Here is a 23,970-nt window from a genome sequence, read left to right on the forward strand (position 1 = left end):
GAGCTGCACAGCGGAGTTGTCTCTGTCCCCATTACCTGGACACACACCTAACACAGGTGACCTGAGATTCATTCTCCAACTACCAGCCTGAAATAACAACTGAACATAATCTTATTATGATCATGACGATAGCACAAAGTTTGCTCCGGGACACTTGAGGACTCCAAGGAATCAGGCGTACTATGAATTGCCTTGGATTTTGCTCTTTCACAATTGGGTCAAGGTGGCCTCGGCACTATCATTGGTTCTCCTCCCCGGGACCCCGCCTGCAGTGATGCACCCTGATTGGATGAACTGCAGGGGGCGTGTGCCTGGTGGCTTGACCTTCCAGTGGAATGTTTTTAACTTCTCAGCCAAACTTCTCGAGCGAATGGAGTAGCTAAAATGATAACGTAAACGAGGGAGCATTATCTAGCCACACACTGTAAACCAGTGCAAAGTATGTTTGACGTAACACACAACAATATTTACAGAAAGATAATGAGCAAGGAGAACAACTTCTCCGAAGTTTTTATTTAAGATAACATGCATAGTACTCAGTTGTTTCCACTAAAATAACATCTGAAATCAAATGGTGTTAAAAGTTTACTGAGAAATGCTCCCTTGCAAATTTTACTTATATTATTATAGAAATGGAGAACAATAGCTTCACAGCCCTCATAAACTTTTTTTTTTTTTAAAGTTAAAATCCCAAGTTAATTCAGAATCCGTTTAATGCGCACGCGGATATTTGGCATTTGAAATATCTTCAGAAATATAACCATTAATTGCTCTGGCAGCATTAGCCATGTGTAACAGAGTCCTAAATCACGTCTGTTATTAAGGGCTGGAATTCCGTTTGGGGAATCCACTCTGCAGCTCCGGCTCGCAGGGGTCTGGAAAATGATCATATCTGCCGTGCCTAAAGTCCTGTGGTGGAAGATTGTGGCTCTTTGCCTCCTTGAGGGATTCATGGTCTTCTGCCCCCTGCTTCCAGGACTGGTGGGGGCATGTTCTGGATTCCTTACCGTATTAGTATATACCACGCCACTTTGGATGCTGGTACATCCACATCGCTGGCACTCATGGCTCAGCATCCATGCCAGAGTGAAACTTTTTTGATATCTCTGAAACAGGGATCCAGGTCTAGATATAGACCAGCAGACGTCCATGTCAATACGTGGACAGAATTAGGCTCTTGCACAAGGTGGCTCAGGTGCCAGATAAATCATCTGCACAGCAAACCAGTCCCCAGTGGTGAAACATACCGACAACAAATACAGTCCAAAACAAATCAACATTATTTTTGCATGCCTTGATTTGGTAGTTGTACTCTGGTTCTTGAATTATTATGTTTTTTTTAATCAGTGAAATCACAGAATATATTTTAAAATAAAAAGAACATTCATGAAAAAGCCGTTACATCTAGTAACTGTTTTTTTTTTATTATTTATTTATTTTGGTTTGTCTGGCAGGTCATTTAGCATGTGAGATAAGCACAGTTAAGCTCTGTCTAATTATCCCGTAATCAGCTCTGAGCATCATGGGACTCAGACATGCACAGCTAATCATGTGCAGTGTGTAATACACATGGGTTCAGTACGGGGGGCTTCCCTAGGCTCTAGAAAACTCTTAGGTCTCTTAAGCCTGAGGGCTTATGAAAGCATCTAACACTCTTAAGGACTCTCACAGATCGAAGGCCGGTCCTGTCACAGGCAGGACACTTACACATAGAGTGGCAGCTAATTTGCCCAGACCTTATTAAAAAAACTGACTGGGGAAAAAATATTGTTGAGAACATTGTAATTATCTGACAGTTGTATGTAGCTGAGTCTAACACATTGTTTACTTCCAGTGTGATAGACTTGGGTAGATCAGTGGTTCCCAACCACTGACCCACCGCGACCCAGTTTTTAAGCCAGCTCTGTTGTGAAGTTATATCAAGTATAGGTTTGAATTAACGCTATGATGAAGGATGCAGTGCAAATTGCGTCAATCAATGCCTATCGCATGAATCTGACTGGGTGTGCCTGTGAATTTTAAATCAAGTATCTGTGGTTTCACAACTTGTTCTGGTCGACTTTTGCGCTAAGCATTTGCAGACCCAAAACCGGTTTATATAGATTAATTCTAGGATTGGGGCTGGGACATCTGATTGTGGATCAGAATAAGAGCTTGCTGGTTTTAAAATGCTTACTTTCTAACTCGTTTCAGAACTTGCTGTGACCCAAATTTGGGTCACGACCCGTGGCTTGAGAATTGCTGGTGTAGATTGTCTCAGTCACCCAAATTGCAGTCTGTTGGTAACTGTACCTTAACAAATGTGCCATTCATATTTTAGATTTCCCATGATTCCATGCCTTCCATGTTTCAACATGACATATTTGATGCAGAGATGTCCTCCCTATCCACGGTGACTAAGCTTAGTTATATATATTCATGAGCCTCTCCTTTCTATCATGACTTACCCAAAGAGCAGAATAGATCACTTACTTCCACATAAGTAGTGGAGATGAGGCAGCTCATGCCACTAACTCACAAGCCTCTGACGCTTTCCACCAGTGAGGAGAAAATGGAGAGATTAGTAAGAGGATGAGAGCAAGGGCAGAGGGAAACGGAAACCTGCAAGGGGGCACCAGGGGGAAGTGTGGGTGCGAGTCTTGTAACCCAAAAGATTTTAAGCGAAAACAGTGAAATGAAGATACATATTCAGAGTGGCATCGGAAGACGATCCCAAAAAGAAAAGAATATTAATCAAGGAGGCGGATCCAGCCCCTTCCATGTCTAATTAGGGTGCTCCCGTAGCAACAGAACTGAAGCTGATGAAAGCTCAGGAGAAACATCTGTGGAGCATTTGTTTCGACCAGCTGTGGTTGTAGTCCTGGCTCAGTATTTTAAACTCAATGTACACCGTGAGAGCTGAGCAACCAAGCATTCTTAAAATAAGGCATCAGGACAGTCAAGAACATTCTAAGTTTTCTGCGTTGTTAAAAATAAGCTGCAGAAAATGTGGTTGGATGATATGAAATGGAAACAGAGTATAAACAGAAAGTTCATTGTCCAGTGACGAGCTGAGAGGGTGGTATATTATTTCTTCATGGTCATTATTATGTTTATAGCTTTGGATTTTCTGAATATGTCCATATATACAGTTTCACCAACCGCCCCCTCCGTGCCCCCCCATGTCCCCCCCCCCGTGCTCTCGTATAAAATGGCCGATGGCAGCCACCACAGTAACACACACATTCATCACCTTCTCATTTTCAATCCTCTTCCCACACATCTGACAGAAATCCACGCGAAACGTGATCCCATCACATCCACCCCATTGATCACCTGCCACAACGATTACTGACTCTCCCCCCCCCACAATACTTAAACTTTAACGTACAGACTTTGATATACACTAGCATTATTCAAAATATGCAAATAGTCCACAAAGATGGAACCCTGCTTCTAGCACTAGGGATTTAGTAGAAAACGCCAAATGCATTTGCAGATTAAGTCAAATTAAAGTTAAATTCTAAGTGAACAGTGTATATTTGTTCACACTATTTCCCTCTCCATGTCTTCTCCTTAATCTGCCATAAATAGTAATCACTTGAACTCTCTGAAACACAGGCCAGAAGCTGTGCTTGTTTCCCTGGCAACACCACGATACCCGTGTCATCAGCGGCAGTGGCGGTCACATGCCCACGTGGTTCATGTGGCGGCGAGTGTCACAGGATCACATGAGGCTTGTGGCCTTTTATTAGTGGCTAAACTTCAGACGGGTGGACTTAAATACATCATTACGCATCAGGGAGGGGCGAGGAGGGGCGGAGCTGGCCTGGGACGAGGCCTCCACAGCGTAGTCATTAGCTAAGGGAGTTTCCCAAAAAAATAAAAATATAACCATGAGGTAATAATAACACCGAGCCAAAAAAAAACCAGACAAGTCAAATCTATCATCATTACACGTCTTATTGATAGCACGAGTTGCAGGTATCATTAATGTCTTTCTCAGATTACATGCTGCGTACGTCATACTGTGATACGCTTTCAAAAGGCTCTGGTCTGTGTTAAGAGGTTACCCTGCTTTTAAGAGGAAACTCACCTACTGGAATCATCCTCGGGTTTTTAAAAAGACATCACACGTCATGTCGCCAGGCCTGAGAGCGGAGAAAGGCTTCAAGTAGCCTCACGCACAAACCTCACACGTTTCCCATCAACATGAGCGTTCCTGTAAACGGCGAGGAGCGAGTTTTCCTCTGACGTGTTCTCAACAGAAGGACCATTTAATTCAAAATTCAACCCAGACACTCAGAAATTGGCCCTTTTGAAAAATGCACTCGGATGCTGGAACATTTAATTACAGATGTTCCTGCCTAAAGCCTGAGTTGACAAATATATAACTCACATAATTACTTATCATTCAACCCATTTTAAATTTAAGTTGGTAAAAAAATAAATTTAGTTTTTATGGGTTATAAATTGGATGTAGCTCAATGTTATGGAATTACATGATGGAGTACCACAGGAAAAAAAATATTTTTAATAGCAACAGTTTAAATATTCTCTTTTTCAACATTATGCGTGATGTGCATTCATTGGACGCCCAGCCTAGCTGCACTTATACCCAGCCAACTCTGTTACACGTGATTCTTAGTAATGTGCTACTTGCTTCACTTGTATGTTGCTTTGGACAAAAGTAAAACATAAATACAAAACAAATTATATTTTAGTAGCAGAAAAAAATTAAGGAAATGAGAAGCTTATTTTTGAACATTAAAAGTTTTGGATTGTCGCTTAATGTAGGCTATTATTTATTGTTTTTACTTCCCAAAAAATAAAAATTACGAGTCTTCTCTGTAAAACTGAGAAAGGATATCTCCATGTTTTTCATGAAATCTTCAGTGATCTCTCCGATCACCATCAACAAGACTTAAAAAATTATGAAAATATGCTAACAGTCTAAAACTAACTAACTAACTAAATAATTAAATAAATATCAATTTTTCTCTTCTTGTTCAGGGCTAAAATGCACATGGGTGCACTGGCTGCAACACCGCGTTTCAAGAAAACCTTTGCAGACACAAGAAGCTATAAATCAGACATGAAAGCATAGCAGAATGTTAAAATTCCAGAATGGAATTTGGATATCACTGATTTTGCTTTGCGTGACAGTGGTGCATCTCAGACATCCTTGTGACTAACCCAATAATCACAGATAACAGAATGCCTACCCACACGCTTCCTCTTTTATTCAAATGAAAACTCACATTTCTTTTTGTGTAGTTTTCAAATGTAACTGTATTAGAATTGTAAATTCACACTGCCTGCAACCTTTGGGCAAATTAGCGCAAGACGGAGTACAGTGAATATAAGGAAAACTGTGGGAAGGTAGCATTTGCAGGTCCCAAAACGAGGCCCTAAAGCTGTATCATGTGTCTGCACCCTCTCCCCTCCCATGCTAGTGACATGTATGACGGGTGAACTTTATATGACATTGTTCTGCTGTCTGTGACATTTCTGCTCATACATTAAACCTCGTAATACTGCTTTCCCTGAGAAAAAAGTCTTTAAACTGTCAAGTTTTTCAGGGTATCCCATTGAAATAAATGCATTATTTATATTCAAACCATTTAGTGTTAGTTAAACAGTATTAAATTTTGAGGGTAATGACGTCTTAGAGTGTACTTTAAGAGCCTGAGTGCATACTTACTCTTACACTTGGCAAACAAAGACATATAAAGTTCATAATGCGATTTATAATTTAATGATTGTTTAATAGAACCGAAAAGAAAAAAAACAAAGAAAGATTCCTGTGATAGGACTCCAGGCTGGCCGGGGGGTGCAGATATACGGGTGAAAGAGCTGGCCGTGTGGGGGGCATCCATCCGGTGGGAGCTCCACCGTAAAATGGCTGCCTTCGTGGCCGGTAATGCCGCGATGACCCGTGTCAAACAGCGGCATCCCTGTGGTCCGCCAGTGATGAGCGGTGCGGCGAGATGTGGCGGCACAGTGCACGTACGGGGCTCCGGTTTATACAGCATAAACCCCCCTGTCCTCCGCGAGATACTTGGTTTAATGCTGGGTTTTACTTGTACGTTCATAGTTTGCTGTGGTTTATAGACATATAACAGGGCTACATATGTTTGGATCTCAAATACCACCTTACTTGTACAGTACAAGGCCTATGTCTGTATAGTGGGCTATATATTACATTTATTGTATGATCCATTCCCGGTACATCCGAATATAGATCAAATTAGACTGGAGAATGTGTTGGAATGATTATAAAGTTATTTTTGGTATATTCCTAAATTTGCAGGCTTAGTGGACACTGACCAGTTTCACACAGTTATACAGACTTCTATATTTGCTAGAGTTAGTATGGTTAAGTATTTTGAGAAAGGGTACAATGAGTGTTCCAGAACCTTCCAATCTTGGGCACAACACCTCCTACTGTCCAAGCTTGTTTGCGGTATTTTTTTGTGGTATCAGCTGATTTGAGATGTGAATGTCCAGCAAAGCTATGTTATTCAACTACGACCTTTGTTGATGCATTTATGATGATGTGAGACAGTGTCTAACATTTGACTGGCAGTATTAGAATATAAGTGCCTCCCCATAAGAGATGACCCTGGTCAGCCTCTGTTAAATGCCTGGGATGGAGTGCAGTCTATAGCTTCTTCACCCTTGTCCTCCAAATGCAGCAAATATGTCGTCAGAGGCCTGTTAACCACAGAGGGCTATAATTTACAGGGGCTGCTTGGTACTTGGGACACACACACACGCATACACACACACACACGTACACATACTCGGTCGCTCCCACGTATTTCAGTCTCTGAGCTACCGGGGATTTGGCAGGAACATTTAACTGCTATATCCTCTGTCGTAAAAAGAGTCTGGTCCATGGGTCAGTTCAAGGAGAGGTTTGCAATGACCTCATGGGATTTTATTATAGGTTTTCAGATGTGTATAAATTTACGGTGGTTTCAGCAGCAGGAGAACCTGCAGTATATTTTCTGTGGAATACAGTGGTAGCGCTGGGCGGCGTGATAATCGCGGTTTATTGCTCAGTTTTCCGGGCTGCTTTCACGTCACGCGGCAGTAGTGTCTCCTTGGAAACCGACCATTACCTCCACCTGTCCTTGGATTCGCTCCCAGTCCAGGGCAGCGGCGTAGAGACATGCGGCGCTGTTGGATAGGGTTAGGGGCCACTGTGTGGCAGGCTGATTATTGTAGAGCGACGTTTCTCTCCTAACGATGCCCCACGGCGTGGCCCAAGCTGGCATGCTCGTACCGCGCTCTGTGGGACGCAGGGCCCGCACAGGATTCCAGCGATGATTGATGTGCCACGAGAAGCAAGCATACATGCCGCAGGGTAATGGCAAAGCGCAGGGGGGTTGGCGGCTCTGACACCCCTGCTGTGCTGCTTATTCTACCTCCTGAACCAATAAGCTAAGGAATCACCCCTAGCAACAGCGGAGGCTGCAGGCACACCTAAGCCTCAACAACACTCTACACCTGGGACAACTGTGACCAATCAGGGCATACCTGACTATCTCTCTGGGACAGCGATGACCAATCACGACACCGGATTCTCAACAGGTCGCTACCTCCATTTACTGATGTGGATCATTACACTTAATGTCTTTCGTTGTATTTGGTGTTCTTGTACCTTTTTTATGTCTTTTATAACATTTTATAACGTAGTTCCTCTCTGTTTAAGCATTACGTTAAGCAGTGGTGGATTCTGGAAAGGATAAGATGGCCAATCACCCAAGACAGAATCTTCTGAGGGGGCACCATGTTAGCAAGCTGCCAGTGAGCTTATAGTCATATTTAGGCCCTGGGATGCAGAAGTGATTCTACAGGCCTTGCCTGCAGAGATGTCCTGAGCAGTAGAGCCAGCCCACAGGCTGTGTGATATTTTGCCATTATAAGTGTCTATTAGGAGATTAAGGGTTCAAGCCAAACAAAAGGCTCTGATCTAATTTTAACATTTAAAACGGTGCCTCACGGGCCCTGAGGCAAATTCATCTTACTCTTGATTTTCATTTTAACTACTCATGTTTGTTCTATAAAAATTATACTGGGCCCTGAGCTCGGATTTCTTTCCAAATGTCACCATACCCAAATATAGACGAGAAGATTATTTCAACAGGCATGACGCCCTCTCCTCCTGTAGTATCAAACCCACCAGCTATGCCCACCAGCATATCACAGGTCTCTGAAGAGCCTGAGTCTTTTAGGTGTCCTGTGCTTAGACATTCACAAAATGGGTGCCGATTGCTTTTTTATTTTTTTATCTTTTTATATTCAGTAGAATAAACAGACCCTTAGGGAATCAAACTGAACATATAACTATGCTGCTGTGTGACAGAGTATGCATCTATCTTCAATAACCACTTATCCAGCTTATCACCGCAAGTGCAATTCAGATCACGGGATGCCAGGCATCACAAGGCTATTCAGACAATTCACAAGAGCCACATGATAGCGCACTGCGTGGGAAATCCCACAAAAACAGTTGGAGAAACTGCCAACTCTGCACACACAACAATGGAGGGAGGGGGCTGCCCCAGCTCTGCCCACTGAGCCAAGCATCTCTAATCAAATTTACATGTAATTATCAGTCCGACCCGCACTACCTCAGTGTACTTGGCATTGGCATAATGCATTTCTTTTCTTCTGCAGTATGAATGCTTATGTCCAGTATTTTCTAAAGTTCATCCATAATACATGCCAAAGCACACATTCTCACTTTCTTTTGTTTTTTAGTAGAGGTGGAAAGTTCAGGTTCAGAAGGTAAAAACCCAGTCCAACAAACTGAGTACTACTGTATGTGAATGTGACTCTTTATACTCAACAGGTTGAAACAAAATCTTGGTCTGGATTTGTGCTTTTCTGAACTTTCCACATCTGGCTTTTGGATACCCAATGAAATCCCCTTCAGCCAAATACTCCATTTCCCAACAAACACCTCACTAGGTGTCGTGCTATTGGTCAGTCCCCTCGTGGTAATAAAACCAGGAAGTATGACCTATTTTGCCAGAGAAGTGAGCTTCCCAATAACAAAGGGAATGAGGGTGGCTTTTCTTTCTGTGCTCTATGTTTTTTTGCTTTGTTTTATCTCACCTTTAAATGATTATTTATAATGAACTGACTTTACGTCACTTTGATCTTTACCTTGTTGCCATTTTGATCTTTACCTTGCCACCATTTTGTGCGACTGAGCATGCTGCACTGGTGCTTCACCATGCCAGACTTCGCTGGGCAGGCGACCAGTCCTCACCTCTCCCATCCCCATTCAGTATCAGGCTGCTGTGGATTCGCTTTATTCGCCATGAGAAGATCCCCGGCCGTTCTGGACTTTAAAGCATGACGAAGAGATCCTTTCAGTGGCTAATTCTGAATGCAGTTATCGGCACTGCAAGCTTTTACACTTTCACTAAAATAAACAAATCTTTTTGCCATCTGTAACATTCATGTGACTCATTTTGTCTGAAGAAGTTTCAGCTTGCAGACTTTCCCATAGAAGGGTCCTTCACAAAGACAGGGTTATTCAATTTATAGTTTAGCACAGAAAAGAAATACCATAGATAGAAAAACAGAGCTTTAGAAAAATAGCTGTGAAACCCCCAAAAGGAGTGAAAGTAACAGCTAGGTCCCAGACTGGCCGGCTGAATGCATCGCTGAAAGTATATATTGTCAACATCTTCACTACGCACAAATGCAGCTTTTCTGGTTAGGAGCTGCTTTGCCCTGAGCAGACCCCATCCTGGCAGGTAGCAAAGCTGATGATTCCTCTGGAAAGGCAGCAACCTACCGAATTAGCACAGGGATCTTTGCTGCGGCCAGCCTGCGAGTTGGAATGTCACCTCCAGCTGAACTTGCTGCAGCGTTTCATGCATGTCTAACAAAATTTCATAGGACCCCCATCTGTGACCCTGGTTTCCAAGTATTACAGAAGATACAGGAAAAGAGATCTTTAATTGCTCATAAATGATTATTCGACACACACAAGCAGGCGTGTTAGAAATGTTTCAGCAGAGCCACTGGTGACACAAAGAACTTGCTGTTAGGTAGGTGTATAGAAATGTTTTCATTGCTGAGTCCAGAGTGTGACACAAACTGTCTGGCACAGAGAAACGGACGATAGATGGACTCAGTAGAGAGAGGATCTGAGCACATCTGAGTGTCGCTCCTACCTTTGGCCATTATGTTCACTGTTCAGCTCTGCTTATGTTACTGGAGAGTATGGGGGGGGGGCGTGATATTCACCTTCTCCAAACATACAGATCTGGGGGTGCTGGAAAATTCTTCAACAGCTCATCCTGTCCTCTGTCACCCTGCCGGTGTGTGCGTGTTTGGCCGGGTTGGGTGGGGCTGGCCTGGCCCATGGGGGCTATTTTGAGATTCTCCTGTGAGTATATTTATGACTTCCCTCCACCAATGCTGCCCCCGCTTCTGTAAATGGGGGGATTGAGTTTCTGCGAACGAGGGTGACATGGACGGGTGTTAGTCGCCATTTGGGCGCGATCTCACCCATTTGGGTGGTTTGCTGTGCCATTTCACCCTCGGATTTTCACTGAAGGCTTCCAGTTTGTTAAAATGCCGTAAACACGGTAATGATGTCTGTGCAGGATGGAAGAGAGACACTTGAAAAAAACTGGGTGGTTTTCACTTATTTCACTTACTCTCCAGGAGTGACACACACATCTGTCGTGACCAGAGCCCCTGTAGCGTTTGGGATTAAGGGCCCTGCTCAAAAACTCGACAGTGATACAATTACTCTGCCAGCTATAGGATTTGAACCCACAACCTTCCGGATCCAGACACAGATCCCTAACCTGTGGAGAAACTCACTAGTCCATGTTAACCTCTATGTACAATTTTTAACATACTCCAGAATGTATTGCAATAAAGCCCAATATGGTGCTCTTCCATTGGTGATACATCAGCTATACTTATTTATTGGTTTTAAGTAACCAATGAGAAGTTATAAATTGCTATTAATTATAATGAAAGCTCTGACTTCTAGAGGGAGGGTAGAGCAGTGAATACAGAGCCAGTACTGTCTGGCAAAAAAAAAAGCCAGAAACTTCTTCAGCATTTCATACAATATGCAAATCCAGGAATCATCAGTTCTATTTTGGCACTTTAATATTATGCAATATTATGAAAATACACTGCACCTTCAGTTAAGACTGTGTCCAAGCTGGCTTGTTTACAAAGGCTCTTTGTTCCAAGTTTTAAATAATTCTGTTTGGATTTGAGGTGTTCTGCTTTAGGTGTACCTTGTACGAGATCTTGGCCAAGAACAGTTGTTGCCCAACGGCAGATTAATCCACCTAGGCACCTTGGAAGGCATCCAGGCGAGTTTTCCTTCTGGCATAAGCTTGAGAAAGCGACATTTTTTTGGAAGCGGCTAAGCATTCCGGTCTTAAGGCTGAATTCTCTAAGCAAATAAGAAACACTGACCATTATCAGATATCCTGGGAGGATTCTAGGAAGGACAATTTAGGCAGCAGAGTAAGCGAAACAATATATCGGAAAGAGATGACCTTTGTATGGGAGCAGTAATAAAATGTATCACAGATACCAGGTGTCTTCGCCAGCTCATCTAGGGACTTTGAGCGATCTGTCGGGCATCGCTTTTAAGCGCAGTAGGAATGGTGAACAGGGCCTGCCAGTATCGCATCCGGTGCCAGGTCCCAAATGAGGAGCTGACAGGCCGTGGGCACATTACCCTGCTAGCCTAGCAGCTAACTTCAGACCAGGGCTCTGCCCCTGCTTGTATGCGACTGCCTGACACACATGGTATGTGGAGATAAATGACCGAGGAGTGGGAGGCACACTGCAGGATCAGAGTTTCCAGCCATGCAAACGGGGAAGTTTGCCTTTATATTATGAGGTACCTTTTCATTGATGTCACCAGCCCCCAGCTTAGCAATGTCACTAAGTCTTAGCAGTCGCGACTCTCTGTGTGTGATGCTGGTGTGTTCTCCTGGTGTTTTCGCTCATGCCTTCTGGCTTCTAGAGGTGTAAACTGTTTGAGGTGTCGGCCTACAGATGTGTCAATGTTCAAATGGAGGGGAGGAGAATACTGTGTCTACTGCTTTTTAGTGTCAACAGATATTATAGCATAGTGGAAACAATGGATAAGCATGAAAAGATTTATTCATGTACAGCAATGTTTCTCAACTTCTTTTGTCCTGTGACCCAATTTTTGCCAAGCCAGCTCAGTTGTGACCCTATATCAACTATAGTTCTAAATTCAATGATCAAGCTCACACTCACACAAATCTGATTGGATGTGCCAGTGAATTTTAAATTAAGCATCTGTGGTTTGGCTTCTTGGATTGGTTAAATATTCACTAGTTTCCCGCTAAGAATTTGCAGACCCAAGACTCGTTTATATAGGTTAATTCTAGGATTGGGTCTGGGAAATCTGATCTTGAATCAAGCGTTGAAGCTTGTTGTTTTTAAACTCGTGACCTTTTCAGAACTTTTTGGGTTCGGCTAGTTATGGGAGTTTGTGACTATCATTGTGGAACATTGCCTTTTATTGTAGATGACTTGGGGTACTGAGTACAATAACCTCAGATTTGAACTTAAGACCTTTTCCTTTATGAAAGTGAACTGCTAAATCTCAATTTAGTTTGAAACGAAAATCACAAATCATTTCTGCCTCTTCCTTCACAGCCCAACAAATTAGATGCTAAGCCTATGTTTCTGCATTTCAAAAAGATATTAAACCCATGACCTTTAGCACACAGGCAAATCAGTCAATAGGCAAATACATCACGGCACATTTGCTGTGATCCTGTTGTGTGTTGGTCAGCACTACTGCCTTACTGTATATCTGCAGGCTTGAAGCTCTGTGTGTGTATGGTGTCGGCATGTTCTCCCGTGTTCCTGAACATTTCCATCGGGTTCTCCGGTTCCTGTGCCAGCGTGTTTGATGGATTGGCATGCCATTGTGCCTTGGGATTCCTGGGATAGGCTTCTAGCACACTACTACATGAAGAAAGAATTTTGGAAGATTAATAGATAGATTTTTACTGACAAGTTCAATTCAATTTATTTTTACATAGCGCCGTACACAAAAACACTTTACAGGGTTGTGTTGTGATACATGAAACAGAAGAAGAGGGAGATACAGAACGGGGGAAAAAAGGAAGGAAGGAAATTGAATAAAGAAAGCTAGAAGACAACGGAGAAGAGGGACCAAAAACTCCCAAGTAGGGAGAAAAATAACCTCTGGGGGTCCAAGTTCGACTCGCTACTCAACCTCCCTGGGCATATTAACATTACCGAATACAGAACAGAGTGGACATGCTTGCTAAAAGTGAGGTATATGCTGGGATTAAGAATGAAGACAAAGTCCATCAATGAGTCTGTTATCCATGTTGACCTCTGAGGGTTGGCCATGGTTTTTTCTCTACGTTGGACTGTGTCGGGTGGCATTGAAGGCTGCTCCCATGATGATATAGTTTGTTTGGCCCATTTGCAAAGTCACCACTCCATGGGACTGAACCAGGACTCAAGACTCAAGGTGGTGCCCACCTCGGGCACCACCTGGACACATCGGAAAGGCAGAGAGTATGGATGGCAGGAACATGAGTTGACACATAAACAGACAAGCATAGTAGATAAAAATTACATGTACAGCAGCACCAGCAGCCATAGTTATGGTGTGGTAGGTTGCAGGTAAGCTAAACTGAAGTAATGGGTCTTCAGTTGAGATTTAAAGACCAAGACTGGTCATCCCGGCATCCCGAACAAAGGCTGATAAACCATTCCACAATATAGGGGCCCTGCAGCAGAATGCTTTACTGCCCACTGTCATTTTATTTATATGTGGAACGACAAGGAAACCTGCATTCTGTGACCTGAATGGACGACGCGGCTTGTAAGCTTGAAGTAATAAGTGACTGCAAAGCAATTTAGAGTAATCCCTGAACAGGATACCAGTCTACTATCCAACAAATAATATAGAGAATTAGGAATGTTGTTTAGCCTAACTGCACATCTTTGGACTGAGGGAGGAAAATCAATGACACTGGAGGAACATGCAAACTGCACACACCCAGTGCAGGTGGGATTCAAACCAACAACCATGAGGGGCCAATAATTCTTCTGACTGAACCAGATTCAGCAAAGCTATGCTGTTGGAAAATAAGGTATTTAGATATAACCACAGATGAAACTTGTGATCAGAAAGATAATCTGAGCATGACAGTGGCTCATTATGGTTACAGGTTAATAATCATCATGACTGATCCCATGCACATGTAATGTAAAGATCTGTCCAAGCTGGACTACGTGAGACACATCTGTCCCTAAGAGAAGTCTGTCTCACCCAAGCAGTCATTTGTAACTGGAAATGCATTTGAAATGCAACTTGAATTAATCATTCAGCTTCGGGGGGTAGCACAGGAATGCTGTCTGTAACACTGTTCCCAAACATCACTGAGGTTGGGGGTTCAAGTCCCACTGCCCTCTGTGTGTATGGAGCATTCATGTTGTATTCTGTGTGGTCAGGTCAGCTGGTATCTCTAAACTGCACAGAATGCATGAGTGCACATGTGGACAGGCATCCTGGCCAGGGCATCCCCTGCCTTGTGCGCTGGGCATCGTTCACACAGGTTTTAAGGCAGCGATTTCACTGTTGGACCCCTGAGTGAGGCTCTCAGCTTCTAGTTGTTCTAGAGGCTGTTTAATCCTGGTTAGTCAAAAATGTACATTATTTTGGATAAAAGAATATGCTAAATAAAAGTAAAGAATACAACATTATTTATGGACTGTGCAAACTCGGGGCTAGTGCTACTGCATCACACAACGGAATAATAAACACAACAGTGTAATGCAACAACACAACACTGACAAAAACCAAGACGTTCAGCTTGTGTGTGTGCAGACAAACAGGAAGGCAGGGCTGTTCCAGCCATTTCTGATTGAGCGCTGAGTGCCTTCAAAGTTTGACTGCATATGCCAGCCAGAAGCCACAACTACATTGGCTGTGCGGATATTCCCACCGGCCCCCGGGCTGCTTTTATGACACGTTTCCCTCTCGCATGCCATTCACCAAATTACAGGATAATTCGCTGATTCAAACAGCCCCCCCCTCCGCTGTGGTCAGCACCCCCTGGGCACTTTGTGCCATTTTGAGTCACATTTCCTGAAATCGCGGAGAGCATACTTGGAAACGGCTTACCTCAGAGACACTGTGATGTTCTGACCTTTTTTAAAATAAGGTTCCCCCCCCAACTTCATTTTCACACACAGGTTAAAAAGAAACAACCATCTCCTCGTTGCCCTGAAAACACTGATGGAAACATTCATTCATTCATTCATTTTTTTCATTCATTTTAAACGAATGGAAACATTTCAGCCTGTTTTTCTGCGGCTGTTTTGGCTAGGCCAACTTGTAGATCAACCTGACCTGATTTTTAGCTATCAGATGTTGTGGTAGTTTTTGAACATGGCTGTTTTAAACTGTTATTATGCTAAGCTCCTACCAGACCACATGCTGCAGTGTTGGAGGACCAGACCCAGTTTGTAGTACTAACGTACACGACTTTTTAAAGTGGATACCTTTTCTAATTCCAATTTACTTTCTGGCTGCAGGTGACTCAAACTACTATCATTCAGATGACAAATTGAAAATGCTGCTAATTAGCATATTTTCACTGTTAATTAACAGGTTGTACTTTTAAGGTTTGGTATTTTTTGTGCTGCATTATTTTCAAAATAATGAAAAACACCCCGGGCAGGATGCCAAGTCATCAGGGGGCACGCACACACACACAGTCACACGCACGCAGGCACACACCACAGGCAATTTACAGATGCCAATTAGCCTAACTTCAGTGTACCCAGAGGAAATTCGGTGACATGGGGAGACCATGCAAACGCCACACATGCGTGCAGACTCACACACGCACACACACATATATGTTGGCGTACCAATATAAATGGGGACCTTACATTGATTTTTAAGGGGAAAACTCTAATCCCTACATGACAACCTTAACCATAAGTAACCAAAAAGAAAACGAGAATTTTTACTTTTTTGATTGCATTCACAGATCTTTGTGGGTACTTGAAAAATGGTTCCCACAACGTAACACACATTTAGTCCCCACAAAGTAATATAAACATAATCCACACACACAGACACAGACACACACACACACACACACACACACACACACACACACAAAGATGTTGGATTCAAACCCACCTTGAAGGCAGTAAGGCTAACCATCAAACCATAGAGTATACATGTGAAATTATTTGAGAGTTCCTGGACTTTTCAGAATCTGCATGGGTGCTCTGCTCAGAGCATTGATCCCCCGTGCTGCTAAAGCACAGCCCCGCATTGTCACAAATGCCGTAAACAACAGTCGCTAATTAGTTTTAAGTAGCTGACGGGCCTGACTGGATCCTGTTGAAAGCAGCCTGTGGTCTCTGTAATGCCTCTGTGATGGACGAGAATGGAGCCCCTAGTCTGCACATCTGCCAGCCTCCCCATACACCAATGGACCCCCCACACACACACAGCACTCCATACCTGTTATAGGAGGATAAATAAAAGTTGACAACAGTGGAGCTCCAATAGAGAACCTGAACACAGTGTTTGGGTTTTATAAGTGATTCTCAAGGTGGGAGCGCTCATGGCTGACTGGAGGGAGAGAGAAAGTAGGAGGACGTACTAAACAGCCATAAAAAGCTGTGTTAAGTGCCAAAGGCAGAACAGCGTCATTTACTGTCACCAGAGGGACCTTTATTCAATTTTATCACTAATGACATTTCCTCCTTCTTCCAGGACTGGGACATGCAAACGAAATGAAAGGGCTTCTATCAGAAGTGCAGAATAAACAGAACAACTGAGATGTATGTGCCAGTGTGTTTCTCACATAAGTGGAACAGATACATAAGCAGAAGTGCCGGAGAAGGTGATGTGGCTCAGAAGGCCTGTGACAGGGCCGTCAACCACCACGGTTCACATTGGGCCGGGGTGGACGCCTTTCTTGATGGGTGACGCACATGGCTGTCTCACAGGAGCAACAAGCATATGGTGTCCGCAAGTGACTCAGCATGCTGGAAAGTGGCTTGGACAAAGTCTGAGATTAAGTCTCACATCAACGCAATGAGCAGTATGTATGAACGGACTCACCAGGACAGGCTCCTTGTACATAAATAATGCTGATTCTGGGTAACGTAATATCAGGTCCCATTACTGCCACACCTCCCACAATCATGTGTTTCTCATGCTTCCAAGTTAAAGTGGCCCCCTCCCCCAATTATTACTAATCTCTTTAACTTGCTGCTATTTATCTATCTATTCAATCCACTATATTATGTTTTATGTTGCTGTATTACAATCAATACATTTTTACTTTCTGTTTCACAAATCAAAATAGGTGAATCCCACAGTATTGGTTGTGCTGAAAAAAAAATCTAATCAGAATTTGTCCATTGCGCAAAGAGCGCGATTCTGTGAGCGCCAGACAATTAAACCTTACACTGTACGTATATTTACAGTATATGTCCATGATGGCAGTGACTCATCTTAAAGGTGTGATGTTTGGCTGTATTTGGTGTCAGGAACATTCTTCTTAAGGGTCCAGCAGAGGTCTGCAAGCATACTGGGACTCCACTGGCCTTGATATCGTTTTTCCATATCAGAGAGAAAGCAGGACCCTGTCTCAACATGTCCAAACATGTTGCAGCCTTCAAACTTTGGCAAAGGAGACTTATAGTATGTTGCACCTTTCTGTAAAGTCCTAAAAATGTTCAGAAGTAGAAATATAATAATTTTTCTTAAATTACTTATTATATTATTCCCAAACATTCTTAATGAGGAATTATATACTATCAATATAGCTTAAAAACTACTGGTGAGAGCAAAATTCTGAGCGCATTTCTTAAATCAACATTAAAACTACATAAAAGACAACCCTTAGCTGTTCCATGAAAAGAACCTTTGTTGACCAGTGTTATGCGAAACACCCCATGTTTTAAACATTTTACAATAATTGTAACAGAATTTCTCAAAAGCTTGTGTGATGTGAAATTTGTAAAGTTATTTCTGTGATAAGCATCACAAAATGTATCTGGCACACCAACAATGACAAAGGAATCAAAAACCTTATAAACCACTATTATTTATACTTCACATATACCTTGCACTAGGCATATAAAGCCTTGTATCCAGCTCCTGTTTCACACTGTCCTGTGTTTTGTATACTTGACGTCCCGCAAAACCCCTCAGCTTGTCACTTGCTGTCTGTATGTCACACCTTGGTCCTGTGAAAACCTTTTTTTGTGCGCTGCCCCGCACCTGCATGTGCATGGAATGACATTGACGTCCACTTGACTTCACAAGGAACTATGGTCATTTTTAGAATACCGACACAATGTTATCATGCTTATTTCAGCCAGCACACACAAACTACTTTTCGCAGTGTTCACAGGTCCATTTTATCACCTTATTTGCCTGGGGTAAACATGCTAGGAGCTAATTAGCTGATGGCTCATCACACAACTACCGACGCACATAAAGACTGGTTCAGAAACAATTACCGTCACAAGATGATTGGCCCTGAAACAATCAGATATCCCCAGTTTACTCTGCTATGTGATTTATATGACAGGCTTTCAATTACCTCATGCATTTTCGGATTCCAAAAAAAGGTAAATGAATAAGAGAGCGCTATCAGGATGAGGACGGTCCTGGCAAACGCACATCTAATTTCACAATAAAAGGCTCTTTGTTTTACAAGGTCAGCCATTATGCACAATGTAAGAATGCATCAGCAAGTATTTTTACTAGACACTGAATCATGACTTTAAAGAAAGTAAGGAACCATGCACAATAGGTATACTGCAGGTATCGATCTACCCTGTGAGAAAGCAAGTCACAGAGGATTCTGGGAAGTAAGAATGATAATGATCCCCCCAGGCACCAGAGCACAGACCGTGCTCACAAACAGAGCACAACTGTCAAGGTATGCTAACCGTAGGGACACACTCCTTCCTTACCTCAAAATTAAGCTGGGCAATCAATATACGACTCATTAAAGTATACAGTATATTTCCCCAAATTGGTTTATTATGTTGTTTATCATTAAATGTGTACCATATAATAATGCTTGCAAAACAAAATAAAAAATTAATGTGTACCATTCCTAATAAAATATCAGTAATATTTACTTTACAGTTCATTGTTTCTTCTATTTAGTATTATGAAATTCAAAATGATTATTAGCTTAATAATGTGTAATAGCTCCAATATGTTAAACAGACTGATTTATGCACTGGTGCACATACTGCATATTGCAGGACTGTTGGCCCAAATCTGGGGCAAAGTGGGCCAATCAGAATCTGAGGATGGGAGGGAGGTACATGATTCAGGGGCAGGGTATTCACTAACTAAATAAATACTCACCCTGCCTGTTAGACAGGCTGCGGCAAACATGGGCTTCCTGGTCACTTTTGCAACTTCTCTGTGCGGCGCTTAGTGTCTTGCGCAAAATGGCAACAATGGCATGTCTTGTGCTGAACTATCAGCCACTTGTTTCCTTCCAAGAACTTCATGCTTTGAGAGGGTGTAAACAGCCGTGTGCTGCCGTGACTGTCAAGGTGTTAAACAGGCGCTTCCTCCCTCTACATTTTAGAGTGTTATAAAGAGTGCCATAACATCCTTCAGCTCCAAAATAATCCAGATATGCCCTGTGTTCCAGACACCCCTGATAACGCCAAATGGTGTTACTCTGACAAGTTGTAGCTGTTAATGCCACTAAAGTGCAGAACTACTTAATACAAAATAGCTGCGTTTTTGGATCTTGTAGGAACCGGTTTAAGCCGTAACACATTTAATATGAAACCCATATGCTACTGAGTCCATATGTGCTGAAAACCGCCAGTACTGGTTGAACTGCATGGCCTTGAAGCTTTGGTTTCACCCTTGAGACAGCCCTACTTTTTCATACACGCAAGGAGCACATTTCAGACAAGAAGGGCTGCTGTCCAGCAGGATGCCACTTGCTTGACTTTTAGGTTCACTGGTTACGACCACATTTCCCTCTGGTGTATGTTTTGCACATTGGAGAGCGGTTACGGCACATCAGGAACTCAACAACTCATCTTGGAGGGGAAAGGAATTGCAGAATAGTACCTGGCGTTAACTTAAAATTTGTCATGCAGACAAAAAAGTTTTAATTGTCAGTCATCCCAGAATGCATCACAGACTAATTTGCACGCACGGAAGAGCCACCAATGGGTGAATATTATATTATCACTCCTGCCCTATGAAGTGCCACTCAATCTACCCCCACCTCTAACTTTGACTTCTTCACATGTGATGAGGAACCTGTAAGGCCTAGAAGGCCTGTTTTGGGGAAGAAGGATAATCAGGACCATATGACAAAAGGATAGAGGAAGTAACACTATTTCGCCATGGCAGTGGAGGCAGGTTTGACAGCTGGCAGAGCTGGTGTTGAATTTCCAGCTGGATTAGCAGAAAACTCTCTTCCACACCAGCCCCCCACATGACTCTCACTTGTTCACCCACGTGGCCAGACACAGGCCAGACCCAGCTCCATCATGAAGCTCGCTGATGACACCATTCTCATAGGTCTGATATCTAATGACAATGAGGCAGCTTGTAGGTGGTGAGGTTGGGGGGAGAGGGGTAGGCTTCTGAAAGAATGGTGCAAGAAAAACAACACCCCCCCCCCAATATCTGAAAAATTGAAGAGCTGGTCACTGACTTCAGTCACGAGGAAGGTCCCCCACCAAGTCTGAATACCACCAGCAGCGCTAACCAGCTTCTGCAAGACGCACTATTGAGTTTATGCTCACTGGTTGCATAACACCAGGGTACAGTGGCTCAGCACAAGGCCGCGAAGCAGGGAAGACGGGTTGGAGCACAACCGGGACACGCCTGGCTGCAATCTGGGACACATACCTGACACATTGCTTTAGAGAGACAGACTGCAGGACTCCAGTTACCCCGCCTCCTTTTGGTGGATGGTACAGGGCCTTCAGCACTCAGACTTCAAGGAGTTTTTACCTTCAGGCAATTAAGCTCAACAAAATTCCTAACCAAATCCTGCTACAGCAGACACTTTGATGCTCTATTCCTCAGATTTTACCTCCGATGTACCTCTTGTCAGCATATCTCCTTCACTACATGTTTATTTTCTGTTATCACTGGCTGCTATGCTCACTGTCTTGTTTTCATCGGCCACTACGGTCCACAGCAAGCCTGCAAATATTGATCTTCAATGTCCCATGGAGGCATGAGATTAAAAGAGTCTGGGAAATGGTAGCGGGGAATGAAAGCAAGAGTAATGTCTGGGAAATGCACCAAGGGAAATGCACCACAAAGAGACAAAGCAAAGCAGGCTTGGGAAGGCCTATGGCTAGATGGAAGGTCTTTGGGTATAAACAGAAGCTGATCCTCATAAGGTTGGTGTAAAGGCTCCAGCAATGTAACTGAATAGGAATCTATTTCAGTGCCTGAAAGGGTGTCATACTGTGTGATTATTTTATTATGATTTCAGGACTCAACATGGGTACAATAGAACACACAATAAACACTTAATAATCCAACAAATACTCTTCCCTGTAAGAGTTCAAAAATACTTGCCATATCAGTTTCTCTACTATAATATGTAATATGAAGTTAAATTCATTTGTGAATTAAGTCTAACATGAGGAAGTTCTGCCTGAAGGTCTTTGGTAAATGTCATGCTAAAATATGACTACATGTGTCTGATATATCTTTGCCAACATGATATTTTGTGCAAGTTTAATTGTGTGTGAAAAATGCTTTTTCCTTTCGTGAATCTGTACTGCAAAATAATGAGTCCGCCCACACACACACTTATCTCACAGTGCCCGACCCATAGCAGCCACCAGCACGCTAGGAAATCCGACATTATAACCATTCTGCTGAACCAGAAAACGAAAGGGTAACTCTTCCTTCAGACCTGCCCTAACTCTGGCAGATAATTACAGTGAGGTTATTCTGCGAAGCGCAACCCGATAAACAGGGTTATGTCTTTCTTCGTGACATAATTTGCATCCATATCTTTGAACTAATTGGATGTCCTTCTGCAAAGCAGAACGAACGCTAGTTGCTATATGATATGTGAGCATCTTCCCCCTGTGGTTTCATGGGCACACTGGTTAAATTAGCTACACCTTTTCTGCTCAGTGTTCAGGGATAAAGCTAAACTATGCTACAGTAATGCCGCACTACACTGCCATGTTGAGTTGAGTGTTGCTTTTCCTACCTTGGGTAGACATGTTTTACGCACATCTGGATTTGAGCCATTCTTAGTACAAAAACTAAAATAACTATTGTACTGTTAACAGGGGTACCGTAAGAGGTGGTGGTGGGGGGGGGGGGGATTAGGAATATTCCAAAAGCCCCTGAGTAATAGGGGACCTAAACATTTGGGAACATAACTAGACTGGTCTGGGTTGGGTGCCCAATATGATATGCTTTCAAGGGCCCAAAACCTCTGGGAGCTGGGAGGGAGAAGAAACATGTATTGTCTGTGGGCCCCCGAGGATTGGATTGGGAAGAACTGGTCTAAGGAGAACTGGGCCAGATTGTGCTGAGCGCCTCCTACAGGTGCTTTAGAGGCTGCGGGGTCTGAAGAGAACATAAGAAATTTACAAACTAGAGGAGGCCATTGGGGGGATGCTAGATCAGCATCTGCTCATCCCAGTGGCAGTCCGGGAATGCCTTCTAGCCTAGCTCCACTTGCTCTGTGCATTTCTGACGGGACTGAGCGCTCAGTCTATCTGGTTCTCACACTTCAGCCATTTAGAAACTCTCCAGGTCATTCGCAATTCCAGCAGTTGCATTTCCCATGACGCATCCAGCACATGCATTTTACAGTACGGTTACAGTACTTTATCAGCCACATTATCAGCATATTGTCAAGGGTTTGCATTGTTTTGGACTATCAAGATAGTGTCTTTGTAACTGACCGAGGCTGAAGAAGCAAGCATTCTAAGGCACCTTCTGCACATAGTCAATAAAGATCTTGAATCTTGACTCCAATACAGCCACCAAAAGCCACTCACCTGCACTCCTGCCCTCCCCCCACAGTCTGGCTGCAGAAAAATACCTTAGCATACAGGTGAGATGAACATCAGCTCTTCTTACACTAATCGACCCGAAGCCAGCCTGGATTCACACACACACTCCTCACCGTCACACATCCACCACATACCTCAACAGATCTAAAGAGGTCTGAAAATAAACCAGCGTATCTTTCCTGGAAATCAAGTTCTGCTACTGGCATATGTGATAGTGTCACCCTTTCTGGACTCTAACATTACTAAAAAGGTTAAAACAGCCATGCAAACTTCATTTGTGTAGATTCAAGTTAAGTACCAAACCCTTTATCTGTGTAGACGGAGAGTGTGCCTTAGAATGTGCATCATTAACCCAAAGAGGACAAAAAGGGCAACCATTTACCAAAAAATAAACGTGCTGTACTCACCAGTGTGAAAATGGTGCCAGGACAACCACACAGGACTTCTGGGTATTGAAGTCCTTTATAATACTACATGGGAACCAATAGCAGGAACTACAGGGGGAATCAAACTGAAAAACTTTATAAAACAAGTGTTGTCTTAAAGGGGAAAGTTTAAAGGGAATTTCATTTTTACAGCATACTTTTTTTTACTGTATACTGCAAACAAGAAAAGTACCTTAAGTTTTTTGTTTCTGTGTTTGTTTCCATTTTTTAAGCCCTGTATTGTTTTATTGATTTGTATTTTTTGTACCTTTATGTCACTTGTACACATGGCTGAGAATGTGTTTCTTGCCTTTTATCTAATAAAAACCAAACAGTTTCCCTCAGGCTGCTTTTGAGCCCTGTCACACCATGGAAGGATTGAACCTTGAACACAATGAGGAGCTTGATCTTCTCATTAAGCGGCTTAGTGGGGAGCCACAGT

The 23,970-nt window shown here is 43.0% G+C and overlaps 1 long non-coding RNA gene across 1 annotated transcript in view; it reads right to left on the reverse strand.

Annotated features, from left to right (window-relative positions):
* LOC125746827 (uncharacterized) overlaps positions 1-23,544 on the reverse strand; it is a 33,940-nt gene extending 10,396 nt beyond the window's left edge. Inside the window, exon 1 of the long non-coding RNA XR_007399075.1 lies at positions 23,511-23,544. This is a non-coding gene — a long non-coding RNA (uncharacterized LOC125746827). The remainder of the gene's footprint in view (positions 1-23,510) is intronic.
* Positions 23,545-23,970: the final 426 nt, after the last annotated feature.

This window comes from Brienomyrus brachyistius, chromosome 7 (genome assembly GCF_023856365.1).
Source record: "Brienomyrus brachyistius isolate T26 chromosome 7, BBRACH_0.4, whole genome shotgun sequence".
In the NCBI taxonomy this organism is placed as follows: domain Eukaryota; kingdom Metazoa; phylum Chordata; class Actinopteri; order Osteoglossiformes; family Mormyridae; genus Brienomyrus; species Brienomyrus brachyistius.